This window comes from Varroa jacobsoni, unplaced genomic scaffold, assembly GCF_002532875.2.
Source record: "Varroa jacobsoni isolate VJ856 unplaced genomic scaffold, vjacob_1.0 scaffold_67, whole genome shotgun sequence".
NCBI classification, from domain to species: Eukaryota; Metazoa; Arthropoda; class Arachnida; order Mesostigmata; family Varroidae; genus Varroa; species Varroa jacobsoni.
Window position 1 is genome coordinate 176,775 of NW_019212969.1, and position 26,447 is coordinate 203,221.

The window sequence follows — 26,447 nt, forward strand, 5'->3', positions numbered from 1 at the left end:
AAGACGTCCGCCACCGGCGTCACCTCCTTTAGCCGCCCACAAACTGGACGCTGCAATATACTGAGTTCACAGGCAATACGCCACTGGCCTGGTAAAAGGTACGTTATGCTAGTAAGCCAAAAAGCGGGGGTCGATGGCGCGAAATTTAGACGACAGAGAGAAGATCTGATTTACGCCGGTCAGATCAGTCTCAGACGTGGGCAGCTCCACCGTCGCTATTTAACGGGCAAGATCAAGCTAACATTACCAGCAGCGTCGTAACCAGCAATATTAATAGCCATGAAAGGATACCGGTAGTGGACGACGCTCATGATTCTAGTAATTACTGTCAGTGATGATAATGTTAGTCTGCAAAGACGACAACTAGCAGAAGAACCGGCTGGGGAAACCTCTTCACGTGGTGAGCGCGACACTGAGCTGGGTCATGCAACAGGGTACGCCTACGTTACGAGGAGGACATCGCCGTAAGACAATTGCCCCGAGCAGAACAACCGTAATGATAGCAATTGCAGTATAGCAACCAAAAGTAACCGCGTTGATGCAAACGTTGGCCAAGGAGATTTTCTTTTGTAATCGCTTTTACACTGCGGCTGACGGCGACAAGCATAAAAAACAGGTCCGTGCTCCTAATTTATCCTTGGGTCATTCCCGGATGGTAGACAATGCCCAAAAAGCTCCAGTACATTCTCAGTCAGGAGTGACACACAGATAGCTTTTACTTCGGGAAAAATTTAGATATAATAACAATAATTATAATAATACTGCATGTTTACGGGGGCGAGCTTTAGTTCCGAATTTGGTGTGGAAGCTGGACCGTATTAAGCAGGACACAGCTTTGCCGGTCTCATAATTGTAACAGCCGTCGTGAAAAGTGCCTGTCAAATGTAGCGAGCCCAAATAGACGTCCCTGCGTGGCCCCCTATTCAAAATTCAGCAATATAGGAAACAATGGCTAGGATGGGTGAGCATCGTTACGTTTAAGCGCGATGAAAACATAATAATAGAATACGGTCTGAAGGAAATATCCCGCAGTAGATATAAATGCCACACGGGTACCTTTTCTAGAAAAGATATTACCAATAGTCTTCAGGAAAATCAATGTGTAACAAGACGTAGCAGCAGAAGCTCCACAAAATTGAATAAAAAATGGATTACAACGACAGCAACGACAAAACGAAAAACGTCAGAGTAGTACCATAATCAACGGGAGCTAAGTCGACAAAACGCTACCGTGGTCTTCTTCGAACAGTTCTCCGAGCATGCACGAGACTTACACACTTCAAGTTTAAGTTTAGATACAAAGCTGATGCGCACTTTGAGCGTGCACTAGAAAGAAAAAAGCCAACAAAATCAATACTGCACAGAGTCAAAGAAATAGATAATTACTCCGTTTTGGGTTCCGACCCACCATCGCGCAAGAAACGCATTGAATTTCAGATGGGTCAGTGAATGAGCGAACGAGTTTGCATACGGTCATCGGCAGCGTTAATGACACTGGTGGTAACGGCAAGGGCGACATCGGTTGCCATAGCTGGTTGTGACTTCAACAATTAGCACGGTCAGTGTCAACGTTGGTCGCGGCTGTGGTTGCTAACTAAGAAAGCTAAGAAACTAAGAAATAATAACCTACATTTACTCACACTTTATCTATCTACATATCCATTTCGTGATTCACGAGCAAGCAGTCGTGTATCATTGGACATGAGCTTTCCCGTCTCTGATACGTGTTAACAACAATAACAGCCACACCGTCGACAGGAGCATGACGAAGCGTTAAGCAAAAATAAATCTGGGAACTCGCACATGAAAGAAACGCACGACGCCATAGACGTGACTGTGCCTCACAGGTGGAAAGTTTGTATCCATTGGTCGGTCCGTATGTGCGAGTGCGTCAGGATTAGTCGTAGACTGACTACATTCAATCGGCAACATACCTTGGTTCATCCCGGTCAGCTGATCGTGGCGGCGACTTCAATCTAATCTTAGCCATCCAACGGACCTTCTGCCCCTACAGCTGCTGCGATATACTTAGGATAATAGCAATTGGTTGCTGACGCACTTGTAGATAGATTTTGTTACAGCCGGTAATTGGTATCATTTCGTCAGTAGGGAAGCCCTTAGCGGGTCCTGCCACGCCATCGATACATCATCGACGTCAACAATATTACCGCCATTCGTAATTATATCTGTGTATATATTTTTTGCACCGTTTTTTTTTTTTTTTTTTTTTTTTTTTCGTTGTTACGCTATCATTGTCATCACATCTCCTGATACACGGCGGTAGATCTGAGAGAAAAGGCTGAAAGATACAGGACAAGATGGATCGGAGAATAAAAAAATTATGGCGCCAATAAAATGAAAAGCGTCTCGTACATTGGCAAAGATCAGAAGAAAGCGGATACAATTCGGTTATGTTAAATTGACAAAAATGACACCGGCATCAGTTTCGACGCAGGCAAAAATATGAAATCAATACCGATAGTTGTAAAGAGTGGCAAAATAAGTAGACCACCAAGGTGTTGATACTGAGAAAATTGCCAGCGTAAAGCATTCAAAAATAATGAGGAAAAAGCCCAATTCCTAACAGAATTAGTCGAACGAATCTTATCTATAGGACGAAGATCCGAGAATTGGTTGGCCTTACTGATATCGAATGAAACATGCTAAACCAGACGCGTATTATGGGAACGCAAGGCTCCCGTATCGATAAGGACTTGACAAAATCAGCAACAAGTCAGTGTCCTCAAGGTTGTTCTTCCGGCAAACTAAATTCGTTCGTGACAGCGTGGATCGGAGGGGAGGTTTTCTCTTCGAATAGAAAAAGATCGACAAATATAGAAGAACAGGAAAATAGGCAAAGATTCCTTCTGATTTCCTCTAGTAATTTGCGGAGACTCGGTCCGGTTGATGAGAGTGACCGTCGTCGTGTGCTGGGATATTGAACAATTTTTGGGTTTTGACTGAGGGCAGGGTCTCACTACGTGGACCCGTGTTAGCATGTGAAGTGCAGGATCATATCTCTGTTTAGAGATTTGCCTGCAACGCTGTGAACTGCTAGGACATGAACAGGCCGCAAATCTTAGTTGTTACTATTAATGTTGATAACAAGAAAACCGGCCGAACTAACTTTTGTACAGGTCGCTGATCACACAAAAAAAACTAATTCGAAGTCGGCCTAAATAATCCTGCAATTCCGCGTGTGTATAAACTAGAGCACTGACCAGTTATCTGCCGCCAGGCCATTACAGTCTTAGCGGTCGACTAATATAACATGGCCTAATTCACTAATAGCGCCCGTGTTACTCGTGAATCGAGCCTTGTCGCGATACCGACGCCCCTATTCGTAACGAACGCTGTAATTCTTTTGTTTTTCAATAGTGGTAATCACTTCTAGTAGGTTGCATTATCATCCTGTTCTCTTAGAGAGTAGTTTTTTATGGACAATACCGCATTTCTAGAAATTTTCTATTACGCAGCACCCCCTAATTGCCTTCTATCGCGCGATGAGCGCACGGTGCCGTGAATTGTAACCGTGTTAATCTAACGGGTGCCGACTGGCCTTTTGTATAGAACCTCAGCTTGCATTGATTATTCTTCATCAGCCGTCCGTACATTATGAATGTGGCCTTCCCAACAACGTGGGCTACATTCGTTGAATGTCCGCGTCCAGTACAATGAATACGCATTTTCCTTTATGCAAAAATTATTCAGCAATTTGATGATTGTACGCAAATCTTATGGGTCGAACGTCACAATACCGTTTACCTCGGTCGCGTTTCGTCCAGAGGTCACCGCCCACGAAACGAGAATCAGTAGACAGATCAGGCGCTTTAAGCCCAAACTATCATAATTGACCATTGCGGACGTCTCCGCGGTAGTACGATCAGATGGGGGCATTGATTTTATGACTGTTCATCGCTTCGAGATCGCAGTCAAGTCACTTGCTCTTAGGGAGACCGTGCTGCTGGTGACGGTGATGGCGATTATGATAATGGAAGCAACCATTAGCTCTATGTGCTGTCACTGTTTAGCTGTGAAACTCTGTTTTTGGGCACTCCACAACAGTTAATCTTCATGTCCTTAACATATTGTGCGTGTATTGATGGTGTCAAAATCATCGTAGTTTTAATCGTACAAACTAATCTATTTGCTCTACTTGTGTTCGTGGCTTGTTTCTGTTCAGCGGGCACGGTTGAATGCCCCCGAACCTAACGCAGTTTTTTTTATCGTTTTTCAGCTACCGAAAGCAATGGCAGGGGCCGACCTACAGAAGGCCTCGTCGTATTTTTTTTTATCATTAACTTTAGCGATACGCAAATTTTCTTGCAAACACGCAAGACATATCAACACGTTTATGATAGCCGAGCGTCCCTACGGGTTTGTTTATAGGTTTCGTCATTATGAACTCGCTAGCAAAGTGGCAAAAAAATCTCGTGTGGCCTATTATCTATTCGAGGGGAAATCTTCAACAGGCAACTATACATCGCCTGTTCAACCAAAGAGAACCAGACCCGATCTTCACCGTCGAACATGGCCACATTCCAACTGCAGAGCGAATATGTCGCTACGTTAATAAACGACGTCGGTATAAACGGTATGAGGTGACCACGTAAGTGGTAAAGTGAACAAACGAGCTACTTCCTTTCGTTGCATAGCAACACCAGCACTAGCTAAACTTCACTAAAAAGGCAATTATTTCTGGCTATATAATATTTACCCTAGCCACAGTAGAATACACCGGAATCAGCAAGTCAAGGGGGATCGTAGTCGATAAAAAAAAAAAAAGAAAAAAAAAAGCTTTTTTTTCAGAACTGTAGTGTGCCTGTTTAATCCGCTCTCAACATTTATTTGTTCTAACCTCACTTGCACTTGTCTCGTCTTACCGTCTCGTTGTCACTGACGTAGAGTTTTAGCGCCATTTGGCCATGTGCGTTGAAATTACGTGCATGGTGCGGCTACAACTAGCCCAGCGATCGGCAGCGGATGCGACCAGTAATAGGCGTACCGCAATGAGATCGGGGATGAGCAGGAGCAGAAGAAAAGAAGGGATCCGAAAAAAAGTAAAAGGCTAGCGAAATTGAACGCAAAAAGGCCTATGGCCGACAAAGGCAACTGCCGCAGGAAGAGGCGTGCGCACGCGAGCGACACCTACAAGAGCCGAAGCATCTGAGCGGCAACAACAATAGCCGCAGTAGCGAGTCAGTAGCAGCTGCCATATCGACGCCGTCAGAAAAATCGGCAAGACAACAACCGCCCGCCGAAGGAAAGCCTAACTGAAAGTGAATGAAGACAGGACACAGCCGAAGCTGTGATGATTTTGAGGAAGACTAACGACAGCACCCAACGCCTGCTACCCCAGACGCGACACGCTGTACTATAACTATTGCTAGAAACCCTCGCATGATTCCTTGGCTCCTGCTGCCGTGGCTCGTCACAAGCAGACTGACTATTGGGATAATTGGCGGAAGAAACAAGGATCAATGGATCAGCATCAGAATGTCGCATCAGCTTCGGCCAGCCGTCGGTGTCGTACAGAACCAGCGTGCACTTCTCACTGGTTTCGTCCTGCCGCAGTTATCATCATGATGATTATGCTCAAAGTAAGAGCAGAGAACGCGTGCAGACAACGACAACAATAACAAAAAAGGCGAACTTACAATCATTGTACTGTCGCGGTAGGAAACGGTCAAAATCCGATCAAGTGATACGGACGCAATTCGACTTCGTTGAAACTTTTGACACGATAGCATCGCCGTTGGAAGAAATGCTACCCTCTGTAAAAACGGACGATATTTCGATCGTAAATATAACGATGAGGTCGAGATATGGTAACCTCAGCGGCAGTGGTCATCATGAAAAATATATATTACTGTAGCTAGAACTCTATACACAATAACGGAAACAAGCTTCCACCGACGTTAAAACCCACTCACGGTAGCAACATGCTACTTATTATCAGATATATGTATTTTGTGGTGGTACTGTGTGTCTGGGAGTAGGGTTTGACATAAGCTTGTAATACGCCTATCCTGTAATATTTAGGGAACGAGTGAAGTCCAACCGAGAAATTCGTGTCGACTCAATGCCCAAACCAAAACGTTATGGACTGCATTTTTCTTTGACTTGAAACACGAAATGCAGCCAACGTATAGACCGAACGGCCACTTTTAGCCAGCGGGCGAGAGCAATCTAGTTTATAGTAGCAGAAGATTCGAATGGCGCCGTAACAATTGTCAAACGTTTCTTTTGATTATTGCTAGCGTTTTTCGCTTAGACGTTTTGTGCTTATTTTTTTGCAGCTGGCATCGCACGGCAAAACACTGAGTTATAATATGAGCGTGTGTGGCCGTTGTATCTATTATGTTACGTTGATCGTTCCTAGTGTACTTGCGTTTTGATAATATTCATTGTCTCATGAGAGCTCAACATCAGGCCAATGCTCAATTGGTATATAGAGCTCATACGGCTATTTCTTCTCCCCCAGAGAAGTAAGGAAAGAAGCTGGTCTTCACTCAATTCCGTATCTTTCAGCTTTTCTCCGAAGGTGTTCTTTAACTTCAACGTCAATCTAGCCAACTGTCGCCAACAGGGCAGTAACATACAGGACCCAGACAGTATTTAACAGAAAAGCAGGAGGAAGACTCTAACCCGACCCTTTGACTATTACGAGTAAACTATAATAGCTGAAATCATAATTGTCTAATAGTGTATGTGCGTAGTCGTAACAGACGCCGTCGGAACTAAATCTTCGACGCAGTGCAAAATGAATTAGACAGCACACAAAAAGCACGTAAGTCGCGCCCACCAGCGGCAGTAGCCGGCAACTGCGACCCACGCCGCCATTAGCGCCCCGGTGCGGAGTAATGCTAACCACACAAACGCACGACAGCGCCCCAATCGGCGTGTCCATTACGCAAATTAGAGGTACAGCGACTGCCATTCGTATAATTATGTATCTAACTAACTACGTTCGCCAACCATGACAGATCTACGAGAATCTGGCAAACGAGCTAGAACAGTAGAATCTGTTAGTGACTATATCGACGCAATTGTGTCTCCACCCCTCTACCTGCTTCACTAGATTCAGCCTGGGTTCAGTGCACCCTGCTGACAAAGCAGTGGCCTTAAGACTAAAATAGTGCACAATGTACGCTCTACTATTTAAAGGAGATAGGTGATGTGTACAATAGTAAGACGCCGGACAGCAAAAATCATCCACAAATCTCCAATAAACGCAACATGTGGGACAACAAAGTAAATAGATATGGACACATATAATTCTGCTCATCACTGACCATCCACTCTTGCTTTTTTGCGCTTTTTACAAGTCTGCGTGATACTCTGACGACTCTGAAACGGATTAATTTGCTCGTTCTAATTAAATCGCCGGTAGAATATGTAAACGTAATTGTAGTTGTCTTCGTAAAAAAAAAAAACCCTTTATTATTTTAGCTTATAAAAAAGAGTCTCATTCAGACCTCCGTATTAGGCAATAATTCCCAGTAGTTCTCGGACACCACTTGCTTGCCCTTGCTGCTGCTGCTGTTGCTACTGCCAGAGTTTCCACCACGCTGGCACACTTCACATGGTTCTACATAAAACGACCAGAGTTAAAAACAACTGTCCAGGAATCTACGGAGTGAGTAATTAAAGGACCATGTCCTCACCGATAAACGTAGTCATTTTTTTAATCTACAAAAGGCTGTCACTCGTCGTTCCATTATCACCGCTGTCTGTGAGTTACTTCCAGACAACCCATCCACTAATAGTGGGTCCTCGTGCGTTTTGTTAGCTGGCGGGCCCTTGCTGTCCCGCGACTTTTATATTTGGACAAAAACAATTTAGGCTACAAATTTTTCCGCCCAACTCAGCGACAGAATCTCTACATCTAACATTAACATAAACTTCAATTTTTCTTCTACTGCCGGCAACTTTTACCATAAAAAGGCTAGCAATACACAAATGTACCCTGTCGCCAAGGCGTCATCATCTCTCAGTCCCAGTAAGTGGTACTGATTAGTACCCCGGCAGAGGCGAGTGCCGCTACTCGAAATGTAAGTTAGTATTAACGTTATCGGCCATTCACGCTTTTCAAGTGTCGAGGTCGTTTTACATAGAGCATCAAATGGTAAAACTATCTGCTGGCAGTCCCGATGACCTGTTGGTAACGTTCCCTTACGTTGGAATCGATACTACTATACCGTACTCGACATAGTAACAAGAAATTGCCTTTATCTAATTGTTATAAGTGTTGCTTTCCCATATTGATATATTATTTGCCATAGCAAGTTTGCAAAAGTGTACGTAAAATGCAGTTGTGTATGCATACACCGCATCGCTGGATGCAACTTCCATTGTAAGTTTGCTCCTTCTCGAGCGTTGGCTAGCTGCCAACCACCTAAAGCGACTGGGATACTCCCTATTGAAACTAATCGGCCGATGACAAATCGAAAACATCCTACTTTCCTTCAAAGACACCAGAAACCCAATTCTTGCTTGGCCGCACAACTCGATTTCCGAATGGGCAAATCCAGCAGGGGCAAAAGCGAATTGCCATCATTTAAGTTAACGTTCAATTCATCATCCACGCAGACCACGAACACAACATGCGTTGCAGGCACTTATGTCTCCATTACTATTCTATTGATGCTGTAGCAAAACTACTACGCTATCGACACACCGGATACCTCTGTGGTTGACTTTTCCACGCCATCAATAAGGTGCGATAGAGAAAACAAACACAGGTTCGTTAAATCAAATAATGGCGTAAGTTTCTACGACCAGTCATTGCTGCCATTAAGATTGTCCTAATCAAGCAGAAGTTTTTGCAACTCTGCGATCCTTCATTTATCATTTTCCTCCCTTTGCATCCCCACAGTCACGCCCTCTAGTGCTCACCGCACAGATGCATCTTACGCCTAGTCAAAAGCTACCGGTTTCACCGTCTCAGAAAACACATGACTCCGTAAAGATTGCCGGTAGCAGACGGTCGGAATAGCGGACGTTCGGCGAATCGACAGGGCGCAACGCTTGGTGACAGTGCAGCTTTCAATAGCAGATGATCAGTACGGCCTATGAGGAAGGGGTGAAGGAGAGCTTTCGCTAACCAAACCATACGAGTAACAGGGAAAAACAACCGTTAAGCATTTCAATGATTTGCTTGCATTTACGCGCAGAGGCCGCGTTAAGCGGAATAAACGTTGGCTCGACGAAAACGTATGGCGATGTGTTTGGCAATAAGACAATCATAATAATTACAAAAAGCTTACTTGGACAATACAGTCATAGCAGTATATATATAGGAATAGCATTGTAGCGTCGTAAGCCTTTCCCTTAGAAACACGGTGCGTAAATAGAATTTTGTCGCAAAGCGCTTTGTGGCGATCGCTCACCCCCGAACACGTCCGTCGGATCCTCTCGTTGTAAGAAGGTCCGAACAATGCTGATGCTACAGCCAAGCGTAGGTTACGTTGCCAAATGTTAGAATCGCCATAACGAGCAAGTATAGAAAGAGCGCAAGCATAAACTATTGTAAACAAGTCAGAGAAGTCGAATGTTTTCGAAACAGTAGGTAAACCTATATAGGAATACGGTGCTATGTATATATTATCGAAAACAACGCCTCAAATAATAAGTCCAAAGCAGCAAAGTCCAATACATTGATCATACCAAGCACTAAGTAAATGTTATCTTCCCCCAAGTTTCTTACATCGTTTTCTGCCGTTTTTGCATGAAACGCCACAGCTAAACAGCAAACATGTGATTCGCGTAGATGCAGATGGTAAATCCGCATTTCAATAATAGTGCCGTATTACTTATCAATCTAAAAATAATAAATCTAAAAATAACCAGAATTACGGTACGCTAAAGTCACAATGATGACGCCCAGATTGGCCTCTGGCGCCAAATTCAAGCTGGCCTTGGACAGTCATCAAATAGACTCCCGTCGAAAACAACGAGACGAAACGAACCGAAAGTAGACATTGTTATAAGACAGAAAGGTAATACAGGCCAGATAATGCATATATCGAAGAGATGATGTTAGTAATAATAAGTTAAAGAAAATACAGCAGATATTATAGAATGGTGTTGGTTCAAAGTGATCAACAATCGTCAGAGACTCATGTGTCAACGAGACATTTGCGAATGAGCAAATTTGCATTGCGCCGTATAGTCCTACCAAGGCCTCGCATACGTGAGCGACAACCCACAACAGGGCGTCACGGTTATACAACAAATGGCCACTTAAAAACTCTCGCTTTTTTTCTATCAGTCATTCATGTTGACATTCTGCCATCTTCAACAGCCATTAGCGGGCAGTAAGTGTGTACTGTGGATAGCTGTTTGACTGTAATGAAAAGCATAAGGGCACCAAGCAAACACAGAAAAAATATTATGCTACAAGGAATGGTAGTCATAAGCAAATCATGAACATCAGCATACGTATCAGTACCCATCGATTATGTTCGTAAGGTTTGTTCGTGCCGTGAAAAAAGTTACATAAAAGACTGTCGAATGAGTCGCTAAAAAAAAAAAATAGAAAATATCTAATTATTTTTACGGGCCTAGTACTCTGCGATCGAAGCCCTAATCTTTTTCCGACAAACACTTCCAGCTGGCATTAATCATAATTGTATGAACGTAAATTCCCATTAAGCCCTCTCAACTGCTTCCTATTACTGCTGCTGCTGCTGCTAGCTCTGCAAATTCACTCAGAGCCAACAAATTTAACGCCGATGTTTTTTGACCGCCCTGCTGCTGGCATCCCCTTTATTTGCTCCAATCCTTCCTTTTTTTTTCTTACTTTGCATGGTACGTCCAGCGAGAGACTTTTTCTCCCTTGCTGTCGCTATCTCCTTCTTCTCCTCCCTCCGTTTCCCGTTGCCCAACTGCCCCGCGCTCTCTTTTTTCCTCCATCCTTATCTATTCCGAGCTCTTACGTCTCTAAATAGGGACACGTTTTGCAACTGCCCCTTCTTCTTTCTACCTAAACTACTGCATATTCGGCGTCCTAACGGCGTCTCCTGCCTACAAATATCGACTGCTCAATTCGGTTCGGCCTGTCACAAAGCCGCGGGTCTTGGATATGTGACGGCACGCTGTGATTACGCTGTAGCGTTAGGTGACTGTCTGTTTCTCGCAGCCCTAGTAGCCTTCGGTCTACGGTGGGCCACCGAGGAGAGAAGATTCGCATCGCGTGCCACGTTAAGGCAGAGAACGCCACTCAAAGCAGAGCAACCTAGTGCTCAGTAACTGCTGGTCATGTAAGCGACTGCGGCAGCAGCAGCGTCACGACCCACAATAGCCATGGAAAATAGGTAGTAACTCATTAATTCGCATGTGCCTGTCGCTCAGCCAGAGCTGGCTAGATGAGCGCCACCTTGTCTCGGTCATCCTCGAGTGATAAGTTTCAGAGGAATCTTCTCTGTCGATAGTCAAACAACCCTTACGGCCGTTTACCACCACAGTTCAACAAGTCTGGCTGATTAGCCGTCGTCTGAAATTGCTTCTGACACAATACGATGGGGTTAGCAAACTGTTGGTTATAATAAACGTGCGTAGCACGCATGGACTGCGAAATAATGACCAAGGAAATGATAAACCTTTGGATGTTGCGATAAATGCAGCTAAGCAAGACCATTGCTTAGATTCAATGGAACGGAGGGATACGTTGAAGAATAAGCGTTTTGTCGGCGACGAAACTGACTTGCTTAATTAGCAAGGATGATGCTTATATATATATATATATATATATATATAATTTACTTATTGTTCATCTTTTATTAGCCTTCGGCTGGTTTTTCTGTTGGTGGGAAATGTTTGCCGAAGAAGATATGCGGGAAAAAAGTTTCTAAGTAATCATCTCAGGTAAAGCATATCAAAATATGGGAAGCCGATATATTCGGCTTGAAGATGATATACCGGTGAAGGACACGCCGGCTTCGTAGTTTGCATTGCAGATTTTGGCCTGCCAGCCCGCGCCATCAATTTATGATTAGTAAAAAATAGAAAGAAAATTAAAAGAAATATACTCTTCGTCCTCATTTAGTTGTTTCGTTTCGCGGCTTGAGGCTCAGCTCGACCCTGTGATACATACAGTCCTCAGGGAAGCTTATTCCCTGATCATTAGTTTGCGATCCGTTCTGGTCAGCAGCAACGGTCAAACTGTAACCTCGTCGCCGCTACCCTCCGCCGACTCCCTTGTTCTCCCTAACGCTAAAAAGGGATATTTTTTGCGGCAACAAACTAGTGCAAAGTAGTGCAAAGAATGACTCTCCCTGGAACGCCGACTTACAAGCGAACAAGCAAGCTTTTCTCTGCAGACACGCAATGATAATGCAGCAACAACAAAAGGACTATTCGACCGTTGCCGTTGTTGAATCTGTTAGTCCTACACAGCTCACTACTATTACGGTGCGCCCACAACAAAACGGCCGCTTATACATATGTAGGTACACGACTTGTTAAAGAAAACAAATTGAAGTTCCGCAAGACTTCTGATCTTCAATCCGTGCACTGCCAGCCGCCGTACACCTCACTGAGCGGGCAGGTTCCCGGCGGTAGACACCGTAGCCTGTACTGTATCTGAGCAGCAGTAGAACACGAGGTAAGGTCTGAAGTTTGTGGAGTCTGACGAGAAGCTGTACAAGGGAACACCGGATCGAAGCGGCAATTGAAGTACCTCGGCGGCTTCGGATGCTTAAGAGCATCTTCGGAGAAAAGCGACCGCGGGCGAACAGGCGTGCAGATCGTCGACGTTGCCGGCATCGAGCACGATATTACGAAGAACAGAACGAAGTCGAGTAGACGTAGAGTACTCCTAGATAGTAATAATAGTGGTCGAAGTCGCGGTGGTTTCGAAATAGTGGTGGTGAAATAGCATTTTGTCGCCTTCAGTTGTAACGTGGGAAGGATACGAAAGCTATCGAAATTTCTAGTCAGTATCGGATAGTGCCGCAAGTGGCCTGCAATCGGCCTGCTTTGACAAACTCTTTCAGATCGAGCGTTGTCGCTTCGCTGTTGCATAATGAATAATTAATGGCGCTCTCCTATCTAGCAGTTCGGTAATATCCATGATAATTCAAGTTTAGAAAGTCGTCCTTACATTTTGGATTACTAGATTGAACAAAGACAGTAACCAAAGGTGACACAACAGAATCAGCTAAAAGAGGATATCTGATTATATTAGACACTATGATATAACAATAAGTTACAGCCGATATGTGACGAACTATCACAGCAAACGATTACAGTGGCCATAATATCTAAGTAAACTGATTCGAATAAGCCGTCTGCTTCATCAATTTCCAAGCCCATTTTTAAGTTAATAGGAATTATAAGCCTGCTACTAAGATATGAATTTCTCGATATTAACACAATTATTATTGATCGAAATTAAAGCTCCTAATATATAATGTTATATATATACACTCGTCGTCTAGAAGATCTGCTTCGTTAGCTCAACGGCCAAACACTTCGGCTCCAAAAAGTCGGATCAAGCGGTCAGCCATATCCCATGTGTTCTTGCTTCTTCCTCTTCATTGTTTTTCTCTCCCCTACAAGTCGCGCCCTTGTGCAAAGCACCGATCAGTTAGTTACGCATGAAGAGAATTGTCTCGGGAGTTTCTTAGAGGGCGGTCTGCCAATTTATACTGAAAAAGCGTTGTCTGATTACATCGGATCACACACTTAGAAAGGTTTAAACTCTTTCCATAGGATTAGCACAGGATAGTGTTGTTGTTGAGTTGTTACCGTTGTTGCACTCGACTCAGTTCAGACGAACTAATACATGAACGGTGAATCCATAGAACGTCTGATCTGCTCCGATACGACCCAAGGGACTAACCTGCACACTCCTCGATTCGAAGAAGTTGCAATGGGAGTACAGCATCTTGCCAGTGCTGCTAACACCGATAGTCACGGCCGCAGCAAGCACGGTGGTGCGCACATCCGTGATACTCTTCCGAGAGTGTGAATTTGCATAGGTATCAAAGAAGGCTAATCTCGTACATAAAGGGTACAGACAGACCTCCCCTATATAGACATATGCTTCAGCCACCAGACGAAAAGTTCATATATGTACATCTATATGTATGTATAGCAAGAGGTGTAGACCAAGCGTGAAAAAGTGTGGAGGTGACTTCGGGCTAAAGTTTCCTTCCAGAACCTCAATACGTTAGATCGTCAATGCTTTCTTCGTGTTGTTTGTTTGCGCTCTGCTATGCGTTGTGCCTCACCTCATCGGTCGATGCTGTGGCCTCATATCTCAAGGAAATTTCGTTCATGAGAGAAACTGTCTGGCTGACTGGCAAGCCGAGAAAATTGATAGACTAATAGCCTCTACTCGTACATTTGCGGTTTACGGCAAAGTCACAACACAGCACGAGCATTATCACCTCAATAAACCATTACTACCAAGTTCATCACCGACGGTCACTTTCAGGAAAGCATCATTGGTATTCAGCAAAGATTCATTTTGACCTGTTTTGGCGACCGGCCGATTATTTGGCCAACATAATCGGTCAGCCGATCCCGGCCGGAACCTAACACAATAGTTCGTCGCATCTATGATACAATCATTTGCTATAAATTCGATCTGACAACAAATTGTTGCCATAACATTGCAAGTGTGTGCCCAACTCTTAAACGCTCTCCACTTCATAACATGGCGCAGACTGTGAATAGAACGGGAGAAGACTTGGGCATATCGCAGCACGTGCAGGCGCGAAAACGTGCGGCATATGCAAACATCGTCCATTTAATTACGTTACAGGTAGAACGAAGTCAAGTATTTTATTCGATTTGCGTCAGAAATGTGTACGTTATCCCCCCTACCCCTACCCCCCGTCTAAAGTTTAGGTGTCATCACTTGGTCTACATGTTACTAATAGTTTCATGTGAGATGTAGCATTGATATGCGGTGGTGCAAGTAACATTCAAAGCTGCTTTTACTTCTGTCGCTCCTTCGCTCGTCCATTGCGTACACATTATCAACGCGCTATAAAAAGCAATCGAAAAGGATAAATCCATGATTCTACGACGACCTCTTACATATCGATGTCTTCGCGCGTTTTCCCAGTCAGCAACAAACTCTCCCGAGTTATAGAACTGTTTTTACAGCTATTTCCATTCCTCGCGACCCCCGTGAGCTAGACTTGTCTCATTAAGTATACAATTGACGTATCATATAATGACTAAGCATCATCTATGTCAAGTTAGTCGTAGCTTCTATTGGCCATACATTCATAAACAGGGTGAAATTCTGAGAGAGCTTCTAGAACCAACAAACTTTCGTGTAGTATAAACTCCCTTTCCTGGTAAACGGGCGCATGAAACCCGAACGAGTGTCGATGGACGTAAGGTTGTTGACTTGTATTTGAATAATTACTGCAATTAAAGAAGTCACTTGCCAGCCTTGCAGCCATATTAACAGTTGTTCGACTGTCGCACTCCAGATACGTCTTCACACACAAAACGATCGTCTTGGACTATCTGACAATGTCCTGGTTCTCAAATGCCTAACTATTATCCAACACTCGACCGAGAAGATAATAACTTGAAAATAAAGACGTACCCTCACATAAACTGAAGCTAAGAAAAATCAATTAGGCCAGGTTTAGATGTCATTATTGAAATCTCTCTATGGGCAAAACAACATGCAGTCGGCAATCACTGACCTGCTTCTATCGGCAATCAGAACCCTACGGCCGTTGAGCCCGTGTCCGATCGAAAGCAGTCTTTGCAAGTGAACTCTTGTGTGCAACTAAAAATGGCGTACCCTTAAAAAGTACACGTTCTTCGCTTATGGAAATGTTGGGCTTTCGGACACGCGAAAAACTTCTTTTCATTTACAGTTAGTCTGGACTCCGGAAATCAGCTTAGACGCATGTCTACAACGCTCGCCGAGTACTGAAACACTTGTCCGCGCTACATCCGCCTTCGTTGGCTGACGTCGTTTCTGTTCTCTACTTTACGCACGTAAAAACCAACCATTCGAACCATCTAGCGGACTGTAAATAGGTCGACAGCTTTTATTTCCTTGATTAAATGGGTACGTGCATCATACCGACGCAGTGTCTATACGTGATCCCTTACCTGAATACTGGCATGTGGTTGGTCAATGAAGGGGCCGCATCGAATTGCCAGCGCGTCGTGCTTCACGCGAGCCACGCCACCACCAAACTACTAGCAGGAAAATATCGTGCCGATTAGTAAACAAATAAAGTGCACGATAAATGGAGCTCACGAAATGTATTACAATCCAGTCGAGTCCGAACGACGAGGCTCTCGAATTCAAATTATCCTCCAAACGGATCGCGTTCATAAAACAGAATAGAGGATCTTATCAGTTATTGCTCGACGAAAGGCATCGTCATCGGTGACTCGCTATCGTTCGCCCGTCGGCCACTCCAGGCGCGCTTCAATTCAGTCGTCTATGAGCGCTCCCGATGCCAGTATCCGAGTCCGCGCACAGTCACTGAAGTATACGTTCACTAGCACCGCAGAGGAACTTGTACAAGTTTAATCTTGTAGCTTGCAGTATTTGCACGGGCAGTAATGAGCAATAGTTGTCGCTGCTTCTTTATGCTTACCAACCTGACAGAAATAGGTTCACTACCGGGTCGGCCATAGAACATTGAAGACAAATTGTACAAGAATACATAACGCAGTCACGCCGGCCCCAAAGAGTGAGGTTGTCAATCGCGTTTATGTTTGTCATTCGATTTAACTTCCGCGACAGTAGAATCGATCCTTGTCATTGGCACATGCTGTCGCTATATTGCAGTAATTCTCAGCAGAGACATTCGTAGGATGTCTTCTCTGTCCGCTGCTCTCGTCAACTTATTCGTTTTCGCCAACAGACGCCTCTGCTCGACCACCAATCCAGGTTAACGAGCACACTTCAACTGAGCTCCAAGCTCTGCTTCGAGTGTTGAAGCTCGCGCCGAGCGAGGGCCAATTCGGGAGAGGGTACTGCTTTTAGCCGGCGCGAGCGCCAATCACGCTTCACCTTTGATAGGGCTTTATTTGGACTTGTGGCGCCAAGAAACTCGTCGGTCGTCGTTGTTCGTCCCGTCTGGTTATCGCGGCTCCCTTCTGCCGTATCTGCTGCTGCTTCTGCTGCTGCTGGCTGGCACCAAGCACCTAAAATCTGAGGCCGTCTAGGATACAAAACAGACGTGTATAACAGGGGTCGTATGTGGTGGCACTGTATCGTCTAGTGTGTCTACATGGTGGATTTGGTCATTCGTTGCCTTGCCAGCTGAAGTAGTAACAGGAAAGAGCCATAGACGACTCGACCTATGCGGGCGCGACAAGGATCACGGTCGTAGCCGCAGTGGATGCGATATACGTGCCGTCGTTCCTACGTAATACGCTGCATGGGACAGACGGGAAGAAACTGACAGCAAAGGACAGACTGCGAAATGAAAGAGTTGCAAGACGACGGCGTACACGAACGTAGTGTAGTAAACGTAGTACGGAGATGACTCATGTAAGCACGTTTGTGTACTCACACCCGTGGGGGAAATGGACGCCCGTGCTAAGTACAGGCGTGCCGTATACAATGGGGTGAAACAGAAAATCGTAGAGCAACAAATTGACAACGAACTAAAGAATGTATGGGATAGACTCGTAGAACAGGGTAGAAACGTATGCAATATACGAAAAATACATTGATAACCTCTAGATAGAAATAATTTAGGGTTAACGGCAATTGTCGAAATTGATACCGTTATTTGCATAGGTAACAATAGGGTAGTTGGCATTCGGGAAATATAGCTGCCGGTCAAACTCGTTTTGATTATCCCACCAATTGTTCATAATTAATAATTATACATTGTTGATAATTGATAATTATACATAGGTTTGTAAATGTGCTTTTCAGCAAAATCAATATGTTTCTCCTATCACACGTACAGCAGCATTTCGCCGTAGGCGTATTACAGAATGCCCAATCATCTCTCTTTGACCATGACGAATCTGGGTCTAGCTAGAAGCTTTATCCGCGACCAGATCCGCGCAGACTGTCAGGAGTGATTGTTGTTCGATGGGCAATGGCGTACACCTCTTTGTTTCCGAGCCCATCGATGACGGTCTCCTATAACAGATATTGTCGGATAAGGATCAACCTACCGACCTTTGCCAGTAATTGCTAAATTGTCCAAAAACCTTCGAAAGTTGTCGTTTGAGGTACATTTACACTGCATGGTCATGTACTGTTTGTAAAGTGCGGCTAATAATAATACTAACTTACCTGTATTTGCTTTGACGTGAAAGAAACAATATCTTATAACTCAATAAAATAAGTTAATTTAATTTAGCGACTATGATGCGTACGGCAATGCGATTCAGGCAATTTTACTGAACCAACCGAATTTATAAAGTTGGCTTAGTGGTTCGTTAACGTCAAGTTAACTTCTCCAACAATTCTATAGCCTTTATATTCGGTAAATATGTACTGTTTTAGATCAAACTCAAGTTTAGCGTCTATTTGACATTCGCACTTTGTTCTGTAAATACGAACGTGGACGGCATATAGCGTTCGCCTCCCTCACTGTGACCTGGGTGTCTGTTTTGTAAATACTTCCGCCAATAGTCGACCAAGCTTAATCGTTGCCATCTGTTAATGACTAAAAATCATCATCTAGTTTGGGATAGGCGAACATTATGTGAGTCTCTTCCGATTTGGTTTTGCCGCCGTCACAGATTCAACATGAGCACGCGGCCTAAACTGGCCTATCTATCAGTCTGGTGCTGTAAATAATTTGTGTTTGCATACGTGTGCGTCTTGCGGGACTCACGTGCTTCGAACGTAGAACACCTTCCTATAATTAATTCTTGTCAATATCTTTCTCAGCCACAGCTGGACGAAGAAACCGCTTCAAATCTGTGCAGAAATATGTGCGATTATGGTAAACGTATGCTGGCCCAAGCAGGTTATAACTTTTAGAGCGCCATATGCATAATGGGCAGAAAGCGGCAACAGATTTGTTACGGCATACGTTACATGTACTTTATCATATATTGAAACATTACATATATTTTCCTTACAGGTAAGTACTTACTTAGGTAAGCTTACAGGGTCTCGTTCGAGTCCGTGGTCGAGCTCAATGTAAAGGGCTGACGCTGTGGTTTCCGATGACGGTATACGATACCGACACAACGTAACAACACACAAATGAACTTATGGTTTCCTTTCCAAATGAACTTATGGTCTTATGGTTTTCTTCCTTGAGCATCATAATAGTGACGATTATTGGGGCACTTGTTTCAATCGTAGAGGATAGATTTATTTAGTTTAACTAATTCCATCAATAATATAGTGTCCTATAGGACTTTTCGTACGGAAACTTTGAACCCTTCTGTCTAATCGCAATATAGCCACGAGCGTTCACCTGGGACGCGCGTTGTTAGAAAGATGCGTGACGCATAGTTTTCCGGCAATCCGTCTCTAATAGCAGATCTGCCCTACATCTGGAATTTATTTACCAATGTCAAGAGCATATCCATGCCAATATTTGGCCGTAGGATCCCAGAAACCACCGCTGAAAATCATTGTCGCTCCCACTCCACTCCACAATTTTGTCAGTACTAACTTTAAAAAAGCAAAAAAAAAAAAAAAAAAAAGATTTGCAAACATCTCGTACAAAAACGACTTTTTCTAAATTCATCTGATTAAAGTGATTACAAACGTTTATGGTAGCGCTTGTTACTTGAAATGCTACTCATATAGAAACTTTACCTCAGAAATTATGGCATCAAATTAAATTATCAGGCAGGATCATATAACGAATATACATATATATATATATATATTTGCCATTATTAAAAATGTTTTAAGACGGATGATCTTGCCAGACTAGACTTAGTAGGTAGTTAGACAACACAATATTCGAGTTAATGGTAGTCAGCGTTAATAACAAGTGGGTAACTTATTTACTCATGGTCCCGTAACCGTAAAATTAGGCTCTATGTTATGGTTATGTATCGCCTTTGTAGTACCGTTAAGGCCGTTTTCGCACTACGGGGTCAGAATGAAATAGAAACTATTATTTACACTTTAAGCGGTTAGACACGATGGCGTATAGTGAGGTTTCACGGTGCGCACGAGGTTTATGTGTAGATCCGCACAAATTTTAATTACGGTCTTGTTACTTCCCACTAACTTTTACTGCTTCATCCATTAGGGTAGGAAAACTTTTAGCTGAAAGGGTGGACGAGGGTGTGCAATGGTCTGTACTGCTTGTCGCTGCATAACATTTATGCAATACATGCGAAAAGTGTCAGACAAACAAAGGTCTAATAATCTGTGTAATGGACCTGAGGAACCTTCAAAATCCATACGATCTTGTTGCCTACTTATTTCTTTACATTTATGGCTAAGCTGTGCCAATGCAAACAGCGGAGGCGCATTTATAAAAGTCGTCTTTCGCAGCGGGTGTAGTTCCATACAGTTCGATCAGTTCTACATTAGCCAGTGTTTTGACCTAACTGCTTCCTCAGTCTGTCTGACCTTTGGTAAGGGGACCTCAACAAGGTAGCCTTTGTAGCGCTGCTCAAATGGACTTATTTTAACCCATCGCCATTGGACTTCGATTACAGAAGGGATCTTTGTATTACCTACCACGATTCCTACTGTTCAAACGTACGCGCCTGCTAAAACGGTGCCTCAACAGACTTTTGACTCGTTTAACGACAAGTTACAAATATTCATTATTTGCGAAACGTCTCATCTACTTGTACACGTCTGACATTATTTCCTGACTTGTCGTCGTCGTCGTCGTTGTTGGCAGTACTCCTCTCCTCGATGTTATCTGTACTTCGTGCGAAGACCTAAATTCTGTTCAGTGATCTTCCTGTCTTCAAAGCGATTTGGTTTAAGAAGAAGTTACGGGAAAAAGTTTTATTTTCGCACCCCCTCCCGTGCTAACAAACTGATCTACATAGTTGGGTGGACATCGTGACGCAGTCGTAAAACACGAATCAGCCGTTACTATCAAAAGCGAAAAAAAAAACACAGAAAAACTCAGCTGTTGTAGCAAATCGCTAGCAGTGCCTTAACTTATGGTTCGGGAATCAGCAGTGCTTCAAAGGATCTAGCCGTTCTCGAGCTGGATGAACGGCTCGTTATTATCGTCTAATAATTTGGCCAACCGTTTTAGGATTTATGAAAGGTGGCAGGTAACAGAGATCTGTATGTTTTTGTTGGAGAAAATGGACCAATCCATTTTTTATAAGAAGGAAACGTCGATTTAAAACTTGATTATCACTAATTAACTTTTCGAAATGCACACGGTTCAGAAATTCAATGCAATTCGGATTGTTTCTTCGACCATACCTGAAAAGACTAAAGGAACCGTATGAGACGGTTAAATATTGTTTTACATTTCATCGAACCTTTGTTAGGCAACCGAAAGAATAGAAAATTTTTCCACAGTCTTGGCTGTCTTAAAGTTACATTTTCACAGACAAACTGGGACCTAGTTACCCTAAAGTAAACGTTACGTTGTAATAGACTGGAAGAACTGGGTGGCCAATTCAATTGGAAATGTGTATATCTGTTAGGTTAAACAAAAACACCTTTTTGTGTGGTTGTTTTTCAAGGACATTTTAACGACTCAGTTGCGGATAATCACGATCACATATTAACGTTCGCCATGATTAATTATATGAAACAAATCAATACGATATCGATCCGACGAGCCACGATAGCTATGTAGGTTTCGGTCCAATCAGGCACGGCGCTACCCTCCTCTCAACTGAAATGCAGCTCGTGTGTGTACTTGAACCCGGCCCCTATTCAAAAGCCGGCTTCAGACTGCACAATAGTACTTGACGTAAAATTATAATCATATCTCCTTTGATTTAGTCCAGTGGCTGATCTTCTTGCACGTAATCGTTAGCGGCCCTTATAGCCCCATGTCAACGCCATATAAACTCACTGTGTGGGGCAACATGGCACATAGCTGTCTTCAACTGACACCTTCCCGAAAACGAGTCTATTGTAGTAAGCCCACCCCTGCCACGTGATAACTGAGAAGTATTAAACTAACCTCCCACTTCCTCGTCACCGGTCGTGTGCAACGATGATAAGCTCTTCAGCAATGCTCTGATCATAGTAGCTTTAATAAAATTTCTATGTTTATTACGCAGTGATTTCCATTTGTCTCTATAAAATCAAACATCAATGAAATATAGCATTTATTTACTATATACTGTACAAATGTACCTGTTTGAGCGCGTGTGTTCGATTATAATTCTCGAATCAAAGATACTATGACGAATTAATAGGTGGAGATATGGTTTATCCTCCATCAGAGACCTTCGAGCGGGCGTTATTGGTTGTAAGATTAGTGACTCCTGTATTATCTCGATAACCGTCACCCCTAACAGTTTTGTGTTTATAAGCGTACATGTCTATCATAATGTCGATTAGATTAGGAACTTACCACGGAACTTTCACTCAGGAAACCAACATTGCATGGTTTTAAAGTAAGCTTCACTTAATGCGGAGGAAGTAATGCGTACGTCTACTAGATTCTCACAGTTAGGAAAATACGTTTACATGTGAAACTGTGCCATGTACAAATCTATCAAAAAGAAATATCACTAGGAGCATCTGTACAAACCATGACCCAAGAAGATCCGTTTTTTTGGCTCCACTTTGCCCGACCCATTTCCAAGCAGTAGATCGCATTCAACGTAATTAATGCGCTTGTTATAAGCTACGCCTGTGCGTGTACGGTTTACTTTTGCTCACTCTGTTTCTCTTAGTGTACGCCGTAACAACAAAGGCATTCAATGCTTCATCATTTAATTGATCTTGAATACAAGTGGGTTCGATTGAAGCATCGATACGGTGACAGTATACAGGCATCTGGCAAATATTCTTCTGATATACACAATAATATTATATGCCACTTTTCTATGTTACCGTATTTTCAACAGGTATACGGGTGTCTGCATCACCAAGGGCTTTCTTTCCAGACCCGTTTCCGTGCAACAGCAGCGAAAGTACTTTATATTCTATTCGTAACCCATACAACGGTACTCTACAGGTCTATGCGTCTTCACAAATCTACGTTAGCGTCTTCTGCTGCTTAAGGCGATATCGATTGTATCTATATGTTTTTTCATATATATTTTTGTTTCTCTCCACAGGTCAAACTGCAGAGACGAGCCGGAAGACACAGCGAACAGCAAGAGGCATCATTATTGCCTGTCATACTCAATAGCTTCGTCGGTAGATGTACACATCTGAAAGTGATTGATTCGTGCGACAGAAAAGACAACTTGTAGATGGCAGTTTGGCGTAGTAAGCCAGCCGACGTAAGCGTTACGGCAACAGATCGGCTCGCGCCGATACTGAGTGATACGGACAAGTCTGAAAATATGTAAACAACAAAAGACCCCACAATAGCCCTTATGTTACCAACGGTCTTTGCTTAGAGCGCCTCTTGTATAGTGTACACCGATGCTTTCTCCTGAAGCAACTGGCCATCGAGTTACTAAAGATGGATGCAGAAGCCTGGTGGGCACCGATAATGAGCAAGTATAACCGAATCTACTACTCCGTATCATATAGTTCCGTTTAAATATTGTCCACATCCTTAGGTAGCGGTCTGTCCGCGTATCCTCAACAATGATTAGGCACAGCATTGTTGTACCAGTAGTTTAAGTAGTGTTTTTTTGTTACGTTACCAATATGTTCGTTCGATAGCGTTGTTGTACAGAGGCGCAGCGTCACTCTCTTCGGGTATGGGTGCTACCATGGTAGCAGCAGTAGCCACGTTAATGGAGCACAGATGAGTATGTTTAACGTGAAAATGGTGCGTTAGAAAATTTGACTAGTTTTCTTTGTTGACCTACGTGCGGCAAGCGGATTCTGTCGGGCTGTACATATGTCTCACTGTGACGATATATGCGGCCATCAGCAGAAACTATGCAGAGGCCTTGTTAGACGTAATCGCTAACAATAGTCGTTGTCGTTGGTGCGACCGTTAAGTAAGGCCACCTTAATCCTTAGCCGAAAATTTAGGCTAAATGCGAATAGGAAATGACGACGAGAATATGCCAGCCAGATTGACAGGGTACTGGCGGCCACGGCGAATTACGTTAGGATTAATAATTGTCTCATTGCATGTTGCCAACTCTCATCGAATTACTAGTATCTACCATTCTTCTTATTACAGGGTGTTTGAAAAAATCTGTCCGACCCAGCTTTTTCTACAGCAGTACTATGTAGTCATTCTATAATGAACCACAGTATTCTTCTTGCCTCGTCATCTACAGCGCGAGCGTGAGTTGTTTTAATGAGCACGGCTGATGTGATACTGTCTCTGTCTACAGCATTGACTTCGTGGAGAAGACTGATTCTTATCGGCCATGCTGAATGTACCGAATATCCAATTAATAAGTCTCTCATGAAGTCTTCTCATGGGACTCACGGGCTTTGCTGTTAAATTCGTCGGCTAGTTCTAGCCATGACATTGGGATAAGACATCAATTGGTAAATGAGTCACTTCACATACTTGATGAATTTTCTGATTCAACAATTGAACTTCTACATAGAGGGCTAACTTCGAAGTGCGTGTGAATTCCGCTAACATGTTTTGTGCATTTGGTTTTGGCAAAATCATCTAAAAAACAAGGCGACGATGTCGGGCTGTTCCGTTGATTGTCTTCAGAATATGTAATTGTGCCCTTTTTGCGCAGGAGTCGATAAATTCACAGAGACGTATAGTTACGCGTATGGCCTTAAGTGGGATGTATTGGTGTTATGCTCCTAAGCAAGAATATCTAACTTATTACTAAACGGTAAAATCAATAGACGAACTCTACAAAGTTAAGCCTGTAAAAATATTGTGCTCTAATTTGAATTTTTAAATAGTGAAACATCGAATTCTACCTGGCTCGTAGTAATTCGCTGTTCTACAGCCTGCAGCGCATCATGACGGCAGATATTTTAAATAGATGTACGGACTTTTTTAGGATACCTAATAACGCAAGGCGAGTACAAAGTGTGTACCGCAAGAGTTTGTACGAGGCCCAAAACTATACGGTCTAAGCAATAGTTGAACAGTATGAGACGAATACGTTACCGGTGAGCTCCGGTCTGCATAATGCGATCGCTCTTAAGCTTTTCAAAAAAGAATCAAAAAGCCGAATGCGCGCAGCCCATGGTTTCCGTGGCGATATTTTGAGAGACTCCAGATCAGAAATTTCTGAGGCACTCCAAGTAATCAAGGATCAACCATAAAAGATATACGTATTTGTGGCAAAGCTTTCGATCTGACCAATAAAAAGAGAGCATTCGGTGTTGATTTATGCTTAGGCGTTTTTGTCGGGACCCAAAATGTTCCTCATACTATACGCAAGTTGAATGGTCAAGCGGCTACGTAAAGTTAGTTCCAAAGTCGTAGGGGTAAAGCGAAGCAAGGATATATGCTTCCAAGAACGCAAGGCTGTGCTAAGTTAAGAGAGGCGTTGCTTATAGTTTATGTTGTTACTTGAAGTGGGAAGCGAGTTCTTTGAAGGCCACCAAGCCGTAAGTCTTCAAACGCTTCTACAGGCCGACATCCTGTTCATCCTTTACTGGAAGCCTGCTGCGTCGCACATGTTCCATGATAGCTATCCGCATTTCAGTGCATTTTTCGGGATAGAGCTAAAAGTATAAAATGCTCATCGGTTTCACCTTATCAAGCCATTAGCACTACAGGACACTAAACGAGTCTGTATTGATAGTCAGCTATTCGTTTTCTGTCAGCGAGCAACGTCGACACAGGCTTCTAGAGGCGCACCGCCGCAGCCACTATCTTATCAGGATGTACATATCAGGACTAGTTTACATTGCATCAATTGCCACAGGATATTGTCAAGGGTGTATCCATTTGTTTAGAATACCCTGCGCTAAATTCAGCTTGCTTCTGTACTACCATGCAAACGTACACTCCTATTTTGCGTCTCATTACTGAATAGGGAATACCTAGAAAAAGAGATAGGAATTGCAATACCCCATCGAGACAAACAAATAAATTATAGTTCTCAGAGCTTTCACTTTTAAAAGCCGACACTCTGATGGATATAAAAAGTGCAGTATTGAAATACGTTGGATTTACCGATCGATGCCGTTGAAAGGTACTGTTGCGTGTTAGGAATCGGCTATCGCCTAACTGCTTTCAGTATACTGCCAATGAGGTTCTGTTCGTGTGCTTAACGTATCACTTCACGTGTACGTATTTAGGAAATACTTCAACCGTCACTAGCAACAAAGTAAGTGGACATTACAATCTGGCATGGTCCGTAATGCTTTTTCTAAATTAAGAAGAGAAAATGTCGTTTTGTCGAAAACATAACAGATAGTAAAATATACAGGTTTACAAATAGCGAGAAATAGCCAATCAAACCCCAAACATAAATGCTCAAGTGGCTATTCCAATAGAAAA

At 43.3% G+C, this 26,447-nt stretch overlaps 1 protein-coding gene across 1 annotated transcript in view; it reads right to left on the reverse strand.

The window, feature by feature from the left end:
- Window positions 1-14,633, reverse strand: part of LOC111262181 (uncharacterized) — a 99,625-nt gene extending 84,992 nt beyond the window's left edge. The window contains exon 1 of the mRNA XM_022836252.2: window positions 14,238-14,633. The gene's annotated coding sequence lies outside the window, so the exon portion shown is untranslated. The remainder of the gene's footprint in view (window positions 1-14,237) is intronic.
- Window positions 14,634-26,447: the final 11,814 nt, after the last annotated feature.